General features: G+C 48.9%; 3 long non-coding RNA genes across 3 annotated transcripts; all 3 read left to right on the plus strand.

The window, feature by feature from the left end:
* The first annotated feature begins 1,802 nt into the window (after nucleotides 1-1,802).
* LOC132082669 (uncharacterized) lies at nucleotides 1,803-2,693 on the plus strand. Its single transcript, XR_009419833.1, has 3 exons — nucleotides 1,803-1,955; nucleotides 2,332-2,395; nucleotides 2,622-2,693. It is a non-coding gene; the product is annotated as an uncharacterized LOC132082669 (long non-coding RNA).
* Nucleotides 2,694-8,629: 5,936 nt separating this feature from the next.
* On the plus strand, nucleotides 8,630-10,511 carry LOC132082668 (uncharacterized). Its single transcript, XR_009419832.1, has 2 exons — nucleotides 8,630-9,794; nucleotides 9,943-10,511. It is a non-coding gene; the product is annotated as an uncharacterized LOC132082668 (long non-coding RNA).
* Nucleotides 10,512-11,857: 1,346 nt separating this feature from the next.
* LOC132082738 (uncharacterized) lies at nucleotides 11,858-12,952 on the plus strand. Its single transcript, XR_009419853.1, has 2 exons — nucleotides 11,858-11,979; nucleotides 12,576-12,952. It is a non-coding gene; the product is annotated as an uncharacterized LOC132082738 (long non-coding RNA).
* The last annotated feature ends 889 nt before the right edge of the window (nucleotides 12,953-13,841 follow it).

Below are 13,841 nucleotides of genomic sequence, written 5' to 3' on the forward strand. Positions count from 1 at the left end.
CCGAGCCCGCTGCTCTCGTGCGCGCTAATTAGCGCGAGTGCGGTCACTGCCCAATGAGCTCCTGTGCCACGCCGCGCTCCCGATCGTGTCCGTGCGGTGGCCGGGCCGCCCGCGGGACGCGGCAGCGGGAGAGCCCCGAGCCGGGCGAGTTTAACGTGAGGCGGCGCCGCTTGCCCGCCGTCAGGGAGCCGAGCCGAGGCGAGCTCAGCCGAACGCGGAGAGAGCGGCTCCGAGTTGGGCCGAAGCGAGCCGAGCCGCGCCGAGGGCAGAGAGCGGCTCCGAGTTCGGCCGAAGAGAGCCGAGGCGCGCCGAGCGCACTGATCGGCTCCGAGTTCGGCCGAGGCGAGCCGGGCCGCGCAGAGAGTGGCTCCGAGTTCGACCGAAGCGAGCCGAGCCGCGCCGAGCGCAGAGAGCGGCTCCGAGTTCGGCCGAAGCGAGCCGAGCCGCGCCGGGCGCACAGAGAGGCTCCGAGTTCGGCCGAAGCGAGCCGAGGCGCGCCGAGCGCAGAGAGCGGCTCCGAGTTCGGCCGAAGCGAGCCGAGCCGCGCCGGGCGCAGAGAGCGGCTCCGAGTTCGGCCGAAGCGAGCCGAGCCGCGCCGGGCGCACTGATCGGCTCCGAGTTCGGCCGAAGCGAGCCGAGCCGCGCCGGGCGCAGAGAGCGGCTCCGAGTTCGGCCGAAGCGAGCCGAGGCGCGCCGGGCGCACAGAGAGCGGCTCCGAGTTCGGCCGAAGCGAGGCGATCCGTGCCGAAGGGTCGAGTCCAGCCGAATGCAGATGACAATGGCCGAGTTTAGCCGATTAGAGCCGAGTTTAGCCGAGCAGCTGTGAGCCTTGCACGCTTGAGGTGAGCGTGCATCGTTGCCGGCCTGGGATTGAGTGAAATGCACTAAGGAAACCAGCTCTGGGGAGGGAGGCAGGGAAATCCTCTCTTAACGTTTACCAATTCGTCCGTCAAACTCATCACGGCAGGACAGAGTGAAGACTGAAAGTGTAAGAAGATGTGGAGGGAAACAGAGAATCTGGCAGGAGCATCGAACGCACAAGTGCACGAATTTTGCTTTTTGCTTGGATGTAAACTCAGAAGTTGTAAGGAATTTGGGAAGGAGAAGGGACATTTCAGAAGGAGAAGTTGTTGTTGGAGTCCTGGCAAAAGCTTTAAAAAAAAAAAAAAAAGTGGTTTCTTTTTTCTTCACTATTATATTCTTTGGTGGTATATGGTGTGCTGTTTTATTTCTTGGTGTTATTAGCTCTGTGTAAATTGTTTATTGAGTCAAGCTAACTTTGCATGGGTTGTTTTGTATTTGAGGTAGGATCAATTTCAAGAGGTTTCTTTCACAGACTTCTGATAGGTATTACTGGGATTTTGGTTTTGTTTACTGTATGCATAAACATAGAGATTTGGTAGGGCCAGCTGGGCTGCTGGAGTTTTGGGTGTGAATTTATTAGATGGCTTTTGTTAAACACAGAATAATTATGTAAGGTAACAGCAAATTACCCAATTACCCAATTGATCTAGCTATGTAACCTTACCACAAAGTTTTATATCTTGCCAGTTTTCTGTTCTTCTGCTCCAAGTAGTTGTTGCAAAAAAAGAAAGCACTGTTACTTTTCTGAAAAGTTTTCTTCTATAACAAGCCCTTTACTGCTCTTGAATGTGAGTCAGAGGAGCCAAACAGCTGTAGCTGCTCTGAGGGCTTGGTGGGATTCGCCCCCTCCCTTTTCCCGGGTGCCATGGGAACGAGAGGCGGGCACAATCAGGGGTATATTAACCCCAGCCGTGGCTGAGGGGCTTCATTCCCTCTCTGGGATGTGCTGGGTTAAGAGCTCTCCTCATTTCAGTGAAGAGGCTTTTTCAGCCCGTCTCAGCATCTTTTCAGCAGGTGTTTCTGGGCATCTAAAGCACAGAGGCTTGGAAGATTCTGTGAAGAAAACAGCATGGAATACAGGGAGTATTTAGGTTTGTGATTTTGGGTTTTGTGTTTAGGAGTGGTAAGGTGCTTTTGTAATTTGTAGTTTTGCTCTGGTTGTTTTTTTGGTTGGATTTCTTTTGGTGGAATTTTTGGTTTTTTTTGGTTTTCATTTTGGGGTTTTTAGTTGGTTTTTGTGGGGGTTTTGGATTTTTTGATGTTTTCTGTGGTTTTTTTGTTTCTGTGGGGAGTTAGGTGTTTTGGGATTTATTGTTTGTGTGGGTTTTGTTTGTTTGGTTTTTTTCTTTGTTTGTTTTTGGGATTGGTTTTGTTGGGTTTTTTTTGTTTTGTTTTGTTTTTTTTTAATTGAGGAGTGCAACTCCCTGAAATTCCAAGCTGTGTCAAGCACAACATTTTATTCAGCAGATTGATCATGTCACAAGAGGGATCCGCCCAAGGTCCAAGATGATGTTTGAGATTGAGGCTTCAGGTGAGTTGAGGATTGTGATTGGGAGAGGGAGGGTGAGCAGTTAGGAGTTCTTGGGAGGGAGTTTGCAGGCAGCAGGGTGAGAAAGGGTCTTTATTTGTTTATTTGAGGCCTCCCCCACACAAGGCTTCTCAGAAGCCTAGCAGAGGCATTCCCATGTCTTACAGCACACAAGGTCATCCACTGCACTCAGAGGAATGCCATTTAACTTTGCCTTTCTCTAACCCAGGTGCCACTCCTAATGAAGGCCTTGGAATCATGATGAAGCTGGAGCCTGAAGGAGCCAGGCACACTCAGGAGAGGGCAAGTAGCTGCCTTGGTGGGATTTGGCCCACATAACTCTGGACTCATACTTTGGTTTTGGTTTTCTTTATTGTAGCTCACCGAGAGGCTCACAGGCCATCACAAGGCCCTCCGAGGCAGACTCATTTCAGGTGCAGCGTGGATTCCCATCACCGATCATCCAAAAGATAAGTCGAGGGCCTTGGCCTGGAGATGAGAGAATAGTGGGTTGGGAGTTCTTGGGGCAGATTTGAAAATTGGCAGCCGGAAAAGCAATCTTCTCCAAGGGCCTCTTAGGACAGCTAAAGGGAGAGGCTCTCCTTTTGATGGCAGCTTTCAGGCAGGCAGTGCAGAACAGCTCCGGTCTGTGTTGTGTTGTCCAGTGTTCTGTGTTCCCTAGTGTGTCTTTGGGGTCCCTTTTGCCTTCTCCCCTCGAGACCCTCACCACAAGCATGATGTGTCGTGTTTCATGTCCCCCCTGTTTGCCACGTTCTGTGTCACGGGTGTGTGCACACATTTTTTGCCGGAGCTGTTCTGCCCTGCCGCATGGCCTGCTGCAGTAGGAGAAACCGTGGGGCGTTGGAATTTGTAATGCTGGCTGTACTTGGGCTCTAGATGCTATTCCTAGATTGACATAAGGTGTTTGCACCTTTTGAGTTATCCTGGTGGTGTTTGGCATATGTTGTAACTTTCTTTCAGGTGCAGATGCATTCCACGTGTGGCAGGGGGTCAGAGTTAGGAGGTGCCAGGCCTTCTTAGGAGCGCGGTGAGTAGCAGAGTGGTGGGGTTTTGGCCAATGCGGTGCCAAGATCAGGCCCTGATGTTTGGTTCTCTTTAATCTAGCTGTCTGAGAGACACCAGCCCGGTGCCAGCAGGACCTTCCCAGCTGACGAGGTGGCCTTTCTTTGCACCTGACACAGACTGGCATCCCCAGATGTCTGAGAGATAAGTAGAGGGCTGCGACCCACAGTGGGGATGAAGGCATGGTGCTTGTTTGGGAATTCCTGGGAGGGGTTTTTGAGTCCAGTTTGGAGCGGGGGGTGTTCATTAAACGGCTCGTGAGGCCCCATGAAAGCCAAGTCTCACTTTTGATCACAGTGCTGAGGTGTGCAGGGCAGAGCAGTCCCCGTGTGCATCGTGTCACTTGTCTGTTGTGCATTGTGTGTTGTTTTGTGTATCTCCTGTCTTCTACCTTAGGCCTTTGAGGGCCCTGTCAGTACCCCTGGCATCATTGTTAGCATCTGTAATCTCTGCATTCCCTGGTCTGGCACCCGGGCCACAGAGCTTTTGACTCGCGAGCTCAGACAGGCATCAGACTCTCTTCTCTCTTTGGAAGCATCCAGTCAGACGTCTTTTCAGGTCTTGTTCTGAGCTGTATGGACAGCTGTGCCCCACCTGGATCCATTATGGTGGATTAGGACTTGTAATATTACGAGGTTAGGTAGAGGATTTTGACTGTAGGATTCCTAGGCATCCGTCTTTGCTGTTCTTGGAATTAATCATTCAGTTATCATCTTCTTCCTTCAGAGTTCTCTGAGCCTCATCAGCTCACCATCGGTCTCAGCTCACTCATCTCCTTTTGCATTCTCTCAGTCCTTGCAGCCATTTTCCTTGCCAAGAGATTTCTGTCTGTGTCTTGTGCCTATTGTTTGTCACGTCCTGTCCTGTGTCACGGGTGTCTGCACACTTTTGGGATGGGGCTGCTCTGCCGTGCTGCACAGCCTGGTGCGATAGGAGAAGTCTTGGAGACTTGGAGTTTGTAATGTGGGGTGTAGTTGGACTCTAGATGGGATTTGTAGATGGACACAGGACATCTGGAGCTCATCAGTTATCCTGCCACAGTGTGACTCTTGTCCTAACTATTTTTCAGATTCAGATGGATTAAATGTGTGCCAGAGGGCCCCATCCCGGGTGAGGGGATTGCCCCGAGCCGGTGAGGCCCCATTTGTCTCTGCAGCAGAAGTGTGTATGGTGAGTGTGTTACAGCTCTGTTCTTTGTCTTTCTTTTCAGGATGTCAATCTGGATGCCAGCAGTCAAGGTGAGCAGTGGACAGAACTGGCTGTTATTGCTCAGCTCTCAAGCACAACAATTTTTCAGCAGATTCATCGTGTCACAAGAGGGATCTGCCCAGTGTCAAGGATGATGTTTGAGATTGAGGCTTCAGGTGAGTTGAGGATGGTGACTGGGAGAGGGAGGGTGATCAGGTATCCAGTTTAGGAGTTCTTAGGAGGGGGGTTTGCAAGCAGCAGGGTGAGAAAGGGTGTTTATTTGAGGGCACCCCACACAAGGCTGAGAAGCCTAGCAGAGGCATTGCCATGTCTTAGAGCACACAAGGTGATCCACTGCACTCAGAGGAATGCCATTTAACTTTGCCTTTCTCTAACCCAGGTGCCACTCCTAATAAAGGCCACAGCCTTGGAATCAGGATGAAGCTGGAGCCTGAAGGAGCCAGGCACACTTAGGAGAGGGCAAGTAGCTGACTTGCAGGGATTTGGCCCACATAACTCTGGACTCATACTTTGGTTTTGGTTTTCTTTATTGCAGCTGACCGAGAGGCTCACAGGCCATCACAGAGCCCTCCGAGGCAGACTCATTTCAGGTGCAGCGTGGATTCCCCTCACCGATCATCTAAAAGATAAGTCGGGGGCCGCGGTCTGGAGATGAGACGATGAGAGAGTATCAGGTTGGCAGTTCTTTGGCCAGATTTAAAAATTGGCAGTGGGGAAAGCAATCTTCTCCAAAGGCCTCTTAGGACAGCTAAAGGGAGAGGCTCTACTTTTGATGGCAGCTTTCAGGCGGGCAGTGCAGAACAGCTCCGGTCTGTATCCTGTTGTCCGGTGTGCTGTGTTCCCTAGTGTGTCTTTGGGGTCCCTTTTGCCTTCTCCCCTCGAGACCCTCACCACAAGCATGATGTGTCGTGTTTCATGTCCCCCTGTTTGTCACTTTCTGTGTCACGGGTGTGTGCACAGATTTGTGCCAGAGCTGTTCTTCCCTGCCGCATGGCCTGCTGCAATAAGACGAACCATAGGGAGGGGGAATATGTAATGTTGGCTGTACTTGGGCTCTAGATGCTATTCCTAGATTGACATAAGGTGTTTGCAGCTTGTGAGTAACCCTGGTGGTGTTTGACATATGTTCTAACTTTCTTTCAGGTGCAGATGCATTCCACGTGTGGCAGAGGGTCAGGGTTAGGAGGTGCCAGGCCTTCTTAGGAGCGCGGTGAGTAGCAGAGTGGTGGAGTTTTGGCCGATGCGGTGCCAAGATCAGGCACTGATGTTTGGTTCTCTTTAATCTAGCTGTCTGAGAGACACCAGCCCGGTGCCAGCAGGACCTTCCCATCTGATGAGGTGGCCTTTCTTTGTACCTGAGACCCGCATCCCCAGCTGTATGAGAGATAAGTAGAGGGCTACGACCCACAGTGGGGATGAAGTCATGGTGCTGTTTCGGGAAATAGTGGGTGGAGTTTTTGATTCAGCTTTGGAGGTGGGGGATGTTCATGAGGTGGCCCCTTAGGCCTCATAAAAGCCAAGTCTCACTTTTGATCACAGTGTTGAGGTGTGCAGGGCAGAGCAGTCCCGGTGTGTCTCGTGTCACTTGTCTGTTGTGCATTATGTGTTGTTTGTGTATCCAATGTCTTTTACCTTTGGAGGGCCCTGTCAGTACCCCTGGCATCATTGTTAGCATCTCTGATCTCTGCATTCCCTGGCCCGGCACCCAGGCCATATATGAGTTTCTGATACCTGTCTGAGCTCCCCAGTCAAAAGTTACCTCTTTGGAAGCATCCAGTCAGGTGCCTTGTCAGGTCTTGTTCTGAGCTGTATGGACAGCTATGCCCCACCTGGATCCATTGTGGTGGATTAGGACTTGTAATAATATGAGGTTAGGTAGAGGATTTTGACCGTAGGATTCCTAGGCATCCATCTTTGCTGTTCTTGGAATTAATCATTCAGTTATCATCTTCGTCCCCCAGGGTTTTCTGAGCCTCATCAGCTCACCATCGGTCTCAGCTCACTCATCTCCTTTTGCATTCTCTCAGTCCTTGCAGCCATTTTCCTTGCCAAGAGATTTCTTTTCCTGTTGTGTCCCCTGTTGTTGTCTGTCCTGTCTGTCCTGTGTCACGGGTGTCTGCACACATTTGGGGATGGGGCTGCTCTGCCGTGCTGCACAGCCTGGTGCGATAGGAGAAGTCTTGGAGACTTGGAATGTGTAATGTGGGGTGTAGTTGGACACTAGAATGGGATCTGTGGATGGGCACAGGGCATCTGGAGCTCATCAGTTATCCTACAAGAGTGTGACTCTTGTCCTAACTTTTTTTTCAGATTCAGATGGATTAAATGTGTGCCAGAGGGCCCCATCCCGGGTGAGGGGATTGCCCCGAGCCGGTGAGGCCCCATTTGTCTCTGCAGCAGAAGTGTGTATGGTGACTGTGTTACAGCTCTGTTCTTTGTCTTTCTTTTCAGGAAGTCAATCTGGATGCCAGCAGTCAAGGTGAGCAGTGGAGAGAATTGGCTGTTATTGCTCAGCTCTCAAGCACAACAATTTTTCAGCAGATTCGTCGTGTCACAAGAGGGATCTGCCCAGTGTCAAGGATGATGTTTGAGATTGAGGCTTCAGGTGAGTTGAGGATGGTGACTGGGAGAGGGAGGGTGATCAGGTATCCAGTTTAGGATTTCTTGGGAGCGGGTTTGCAAGCAGCAGGGTGAGAAATGGTGTTTATTTGAGGGCACCCCCACACAAGGCTGTTCAGAAGCCTAGCAGAGGCATTCCCATGGCTTACAGCATACAAGGTGATCCACTGCACTCAGAGGAATGCCATTTAACTTTGTCTTTCTCTAACCCAGGTGCCACTCCTAATAAAGGCCACAGCCTTGGAATCAGGATGAAGCTGGAGCCTGAAGGAGCCAGGCACACTCAGGAGAGGGCAAGTAGCTGACTTGCAGGGATTTGGCCCACATAACTCTGGACTCATACTTTGGTTTTGGTTTTCTTGATTGCAGCTGACCGAGAGGCTCACAGGCCGTCACAGAGCCCTCCAAGGCAGACTCATTTCAGGTGCAGCGTGGATTCCATTCACCGATCATCCAAAAGATAAGTCGGGGGCCACGGTCTGGAGATGGCGGAGTAGCAGATTGGGAGTTCTTGGGACAGATTCAAAAATGAGCAGAGGGGAAAGCAATCTTCTCCAAGGGCCTCTTAGGACAGCTAAAGGGAGAGGCTCTACTTTTGATGGCAGCTTTCAGGCGGGCAGTGCAGAACAGCTCCGATCTGTGTCCTGTTGTCCGGTGTGCCGTGCTCCCTGGTGTGTCTTTGGGGTCCCTTTTGCCTTTTCCCCTCGAGGCCCTCACCACAAGCATGATGTGTCGTGTTTCATGTCCCCCCTGTTTGTCACTTTCTGTGTCACGGGTGTGTGCACACATTTTTTGCCGGAGCTGTTCTGCCCTGCCGCATGGCCTGCTGCAATAGGACGAGCCTTGGGGAGTTGAAATTTGTAATGTGGGCTGTACTTGGGCTCTAGATGTTGTTCCTAGATTGACATATGGTGTTTGCAGCTTGTGAGTTATCCTGGTGATGTTTGACATGTGTTCTAACTTTCTTTCAGGTGCAGACGCATTCCACGTGTGGCAGAGGGTCAGGGTCAGGAGGTGCCGGGCCTTCTTAGGAGCGCGGTGAGTAGCAGAGTGGTGGGGTTTTGGCCGATGCGGTGCCAAGATCAGGCCCTGATGTTTGGTTCTCTTTAATCTAGCTGTCTGAGAGACACCAGCCCGGTGCCAGCAGGACCTTCCCAGCTGACGAGGTGGCCTTTCTTTGCACCTGACAGGGACCAGCATCCCCAGCTGTATGAGAGATAAGTAGAGGGCCGTGACCCACAGAGGGGCTGAAAGCACGGTGCTGGTTTGGGGATTACAGGGAGGGGGTTTTGAGTCCAGTTTGGAGGTGGGGGGGTGTTAATGAAGTGGCCCCTTAGGCCCCATAGAAGCCAAGTCTCACTTTTGATCACAGTGCTGAGGTGTGCAGCAGGGCAGAGCAGTCCCGGTGTGTCTCGTGTCACTTGTCTGTTGTGAATTGTGTGTTGTTTGTGTATCCCATGTCTTTTACCTTAGGGGTGCCTGTCATTAATCTTGGCATCATTGTTAGCATCTGTGATCTCTGCATTCCCTGTCCTGGCACCCAGGCCACAGAACTTTTGACTGGGGAGCTCAGACAGGCGTCAGACTCTCTTCTGTCTTTGGAAGCATCGCATCTGATGTCTTGTCAGGTCTTGGTCTGGGCTGTATGGACAGCTATGCCCCCACCTGGATCCATTTTGGTGGATTAGGACTTGGCGTAATATGAGGTTAGGTAGAGGATTCTGACCGTAGGATTCCTAGGCATCCATCTTTGCAGTTCTTAGAAGAAATCATTCAGTTATCATCTTCTTCCTTCGGGGTTCTCTGAGCCTCATCAGCTCACCATCAGTTTGAACTCGGTCATCTCCTTTTGCATTCTCTCAGTCCTTGCAGCCATTTTCCTTGCCTAGAATTTTCTGTCTGTGTTGTGTCCCCGTTGTCTGTCCTGTCCTGTCCATCCTGTGTCACGGCTGTCAGCACACATTTGTGCCCGAGCTGCTCTGCCCTGCCGCATAGCCTGGTGCAATAGGAGAGGGCCCGGGGATTTGTAATGTGCAGTGTGGGGTGTAGTTGGACTCTAGATGGGATTTGTAGATGGACACAGGATATCTGGAGCTCTTCAGTTATCATTGAACCGTCTGACTGTTGTCCTAACTTTTTTTTCAGATGCACCTCCTCAGATGACTGCAGTAGTTGTGTAGGTTCCTTCTTCTGAAAGGGAATAGGGCGCAAGAATTCATCTTCCAGAGAATTTTTGCAAGTCCTGGCTTGTATTGTATCTGCCTATGGTGGCTTATGTTCTATGTACCTATACATCTGTCTTCTATTGGATTTTGGGTAGAAAATTTATCAGTCCAGAGAGGAGACAAGTCCTAGCTGTCAGATAGCCACTCGTTGACCCTTCCTGTCGTCTCACAGGTCCCCGAGGCTGCTGATTTCCCCAGGATCTGCCATTTTACCTCAAGGAGCGGCAGCCAGAAGATGTGTCACAGCACGTTCTTCAGCATCTCGAGTAAGGGCCGCAGTGAGCATTTAAGTGGAAAGATTGTGTGAGCGTGTGTGAGAGCACGTGGCTGTGTCTGTCTGTGTCTGCTCGTCTCTGCGTGTGTGAGTGCATGCTGACTGGATTTAACCTTGTGTGTGTGACTTTTGCTTTCCAGGTTTTGCGACTCCTTGTTAAATTTAGAATAAAAAATCCCCAGCCGGGTTGTATTGCATGAACTGACATGATATGTACCGATTTTGGCTTAAAACCCAGAAACCCAGACGAAGATGAGCAGGAAAAAACCAGAAAAAAACCACATGATGGACAAGAAAAAAGCCCAGAAAAAGCCCAGGATGGGCAAGAAAGCAACGAGAAAAAAACCCCAGAAAATAATCCCAGATGGGCAAGAAAAAAACGTAGAAAAACCCCAGAAAATCACCCAAGATGGGCAAGAAAAAAACCCAGAAAAAAACCCAAAAAAAAAAAACTCTGAGATGGGCAAGAAAAAAACCAGAAAAAAGTCTGAAGATGGGCAAGAAAAAACCCAGAAAAAACCCCCAAGATGGACAAGAAATAACCCAGAAAAAAATTCGAAGAAGGGCAAGAAAAGACCCAGAAAACACCCAGAAAAAAATCGCAACCCAAGTATAAATATAGAAATGTTTGTCAAGTATATGCAAATATATAAAGAAATGTTAAATTATTTGAAATATAAAATAACATAAATATAACATTTATACAGTATTACTTGTGGTATGGATCATATTGATTTTTATTTATTTCCTATAATACACTACAATATTTATATCAATTTTACATCTATCATATCTATCATTTGTTATATGTTATACCAGATGGATATACTCTAGGTTTTTTTAAGTAGTTTAAAATAAAGGGGATTTTTTTTTTATTTGGCAAAAGCAGGTGTTTTAGTATAAACATTATAAATACAAATAATATAAAGGTAGAAATCTAAGAATAGAAATAGATCATAAATAGCTGAAGGTTAATATAAAAATTAAAAATGTAAGGAAAAAGAAGTTGTAGCAGTAGATATGGTACATAATTAGGAAAATAATTTATCTCTTATTTGAATAGGATACATGTTATACATAATGATTAATATAATACTTAAGTATAAACTACAAATATAAATGTGAGTGTAGTCATGAGCGCTATAAATATAAAAATATTTCAATGTAGTTTAAAAGAATAGAGCTTTTTTGTATTTATTTAGTTAGGATGGGATTTGTATTTTAAATAGTGAAAGCATGATAGAAATGTAATTTTAGACATAGAAATATACAATCAATGTGGAAAGATATTTATAAAAGCACAAAACATAAGTAAATATAATTAATAGAAATAGAATAATGTTATATAAATTACATGCTACATCAATGTCCACTATAGCTATGCATGTGAATATAAATACGAAAAATGGAAATAAAAAATTTATTTAAACATGGCTTTAAAGCAAGGGGCCTTGTTTGATTCTGGTGGGGTAAGAGGCAGGTTTTTGGCATTTATTTCAGAGCAGTTTTTGGCGGGGGTCGCCCCTGTTCTTTTTTGCCACCTTGCCTGCCCGCAGCCCCGAGGCGCGCTGCGCCCCCGGCTGGGGCGGGCGGCAGTGCTGCCGCCTTGTGGGCAGAGCGCGGTACTGCAGCTCTGTCGCTACCGGCAGCCGCGAGGCCGCCATCTTGGGAGTGGCGAGTCGCGGATGTCACGGACTTTTCCTTGACCTTCTTAACATGGCAGCGAGAAGGGCGGGGAAGTCGAGGGCCAGCGTCGGTCGAATCGGCTGCCTGCATGAAACACCGACGCCACGGCGGCCCCGATGGATTTTTATGTGGCATTTTAAGTGTATAAGACACGGCCTATGTGGTCAGCGGCGCCGTGGGCGAACATATTTAGGCGGGTTGCTGAGAGGCATCTGGGTAAAACCCTATTTCTTCCGAGGGTCCTCCTCGGCCGCCATTTTGGGAGGGGCGCGTCGCAAATGTCGCGGGCGTTCTTTGACCTTCTCAAGATGGCGGCGAAATGGGCGGGGAAATCGCACGCCCCCATAAATCTCCTCCCCCTGTGGCCACAGAGCGGGATCGCACCCCCCCGAGCCAGCGCCCTGCCCCTCGCCGCTGAGTGCCGGGGGCGGGGCAAGGACGCGGCTGCCGAGCGAGGGAAGGGCGCTGGAGCCAGCGGCGGTCGGCCCAGGGTCTGTAAATGGGGGGGGCGGGTGAAGGACATTCGGTCATGCAAAGGGATGCGATGGCCGAGGAGAACGGCCGCGGCGGGGGCGGCCGGGCGGGGCCGGTTTCGGCGGGCGGCGGAGGTGCGGTCGCAGCGCTCCGCGGGCCGGGGCAGCGGGCGGGGGCGGGCGAGCGGCGTCGGAACAGGGCGGCAGCTCCCGAGCCCGCGCCCGCCCCGCTCCAGGCGCTGGGAGCGACCGCGGGCCGGACAAGCCCGGCGGGGCGGCCCCGGGGCGGCGGGCAGGCGGCGGAGCGGGGCCGTGGCGCTCCCCGCCTTCGCTGCCGCCAGCTTTGGAAGGTCGGGCCGGGCGCCCGCCCCGTCCCGCTGCCTCCCGGTCTCTGTAAACTCCTCTCTGGCTTCATAGGTCCGTGCTGGAGAGAGGGACAAAGGGCCCTGCTGGTTGCCGTGTCCTCGGGGGGCAGAGAGTTCTGACCTTGGCCGCATGGGCTGCCGAGTGTTGGAACAATGGGGATGCGCTTTTATGTATTTAGTGACATTTATGTATTTTTGTGTACATTTTATGTATTTAGTGACATTTAGAGATTTATTCCCCTGCTTCAGGTGAGCGTGCATCATTGCCGGTTTGGGATTGAGTGAAATGGCTGAGGAAACCAGCTCTGGGGGGGAGGCAGGGAAATCCTCTCTTTACCCATTCTTCCGACAAACTCATCACGGCAGGACAGCCTGAAGACTGAAAGTGTAAGAAGATGTGGAGGGAAACAGAGAATCTGGCAGGAGCATCGAACGCACAAGTGCACGAATTTTGCTTTTGGCTTGGATTTAAACTCAGAAGTTGTGAGGAATTTGGGAGTGAGAAGGGATATTTCAGAAGGAGAAGAAGAAAAAGAAGTTGTTGTTACAGTCTTGGCAAAAGCTTCTGTTCTAGCTAATAAAATAAGTTAGTTTAAATAAAAAAAAAAAAAAAAAAAAAAAAAAAAGTGGAGTATTTTTTTTCCTACACTATTATATTCATTGGTGGTATATGGTGTGTTGTTTTATTTCTTGGTATTATTAACTCTGTGTAAGTTGTTTTTTGGGTGAAGCTGACTTTCTGGATGGGTTGGTTTGTATTTGAGCTAGGATTAATTTCAAGAGGTTTCTTTCATAGACTTCTGATAGGTATTACTGGCATTTTGGTTTTGTTTAATTTATGTATAAACATACAGCTTTGGTAGGGCCAGCTGGGCTGCTGGAGTTTTGGGTGTGAATTTATTAGATGGCTTTTGTTAAATGCAGTTTTTCATTTTTGAAATGTTTTTCAATGTAGTGGTTTTAAGGTGGTTTTTAAGAATTCACTGTATTGTTTTATGTTGTTTGTAGTTGGTGTATGATAAGGGATGTGGTGTGACTTCCTGAACGCTATGGTTTTAGTGTTCCTAAGTTCCGATTTCTTTCTGGTTCGTTAGGTGTTTTTAGTTTTATTGTTGGGGAGAGGGGCATTTATATGGTGGGTTTTTATAGGCAATATTTTTTAAATTTAGTTAGTGATATTTTGTAGTATTTTAATAGTTTAGATTTTTTTTTATTTTTATGCTTTTAGTTAATTTGTAAAATTTTTTCAAATAACTTTTCCAGATTATCGGTTATTATTTGTGCATAAACGTAGAGCTTTTTTTTGTTAGTACTGTTTTGGGTCAGTTGTACAGTTTTGAGTCTAGTGAGTTGGTTCGATTTAATTTTTAATGGGTGTTTGTTTTTATTAGTAGTTGTGTCATTTTCAAGGTGTATTTGAGTTTGTGGGTGTTTGAGATATTGGTTTAGGAGGAAGTTTATGATGAGAATGTGTGGAGGCTTTGGGCTGCTTATAGTGGGATTTAAAATTTATTT

The sequence above is a fragment of the Ammospiza nelsoni genome, chromosome 21 (genome assembly GCF_027579445.1).
Source record: "Ammospiza nelsoni isolate bAmmNel1 chromosome 21, bAmmNel1.pri, whole genome shotgun sequence".
NCBI lineage: Eukaryota > Metazoa > Chordata > Aves > Passeriformes > Passerellidae > Ammospiza > Ammospiza nelsoni.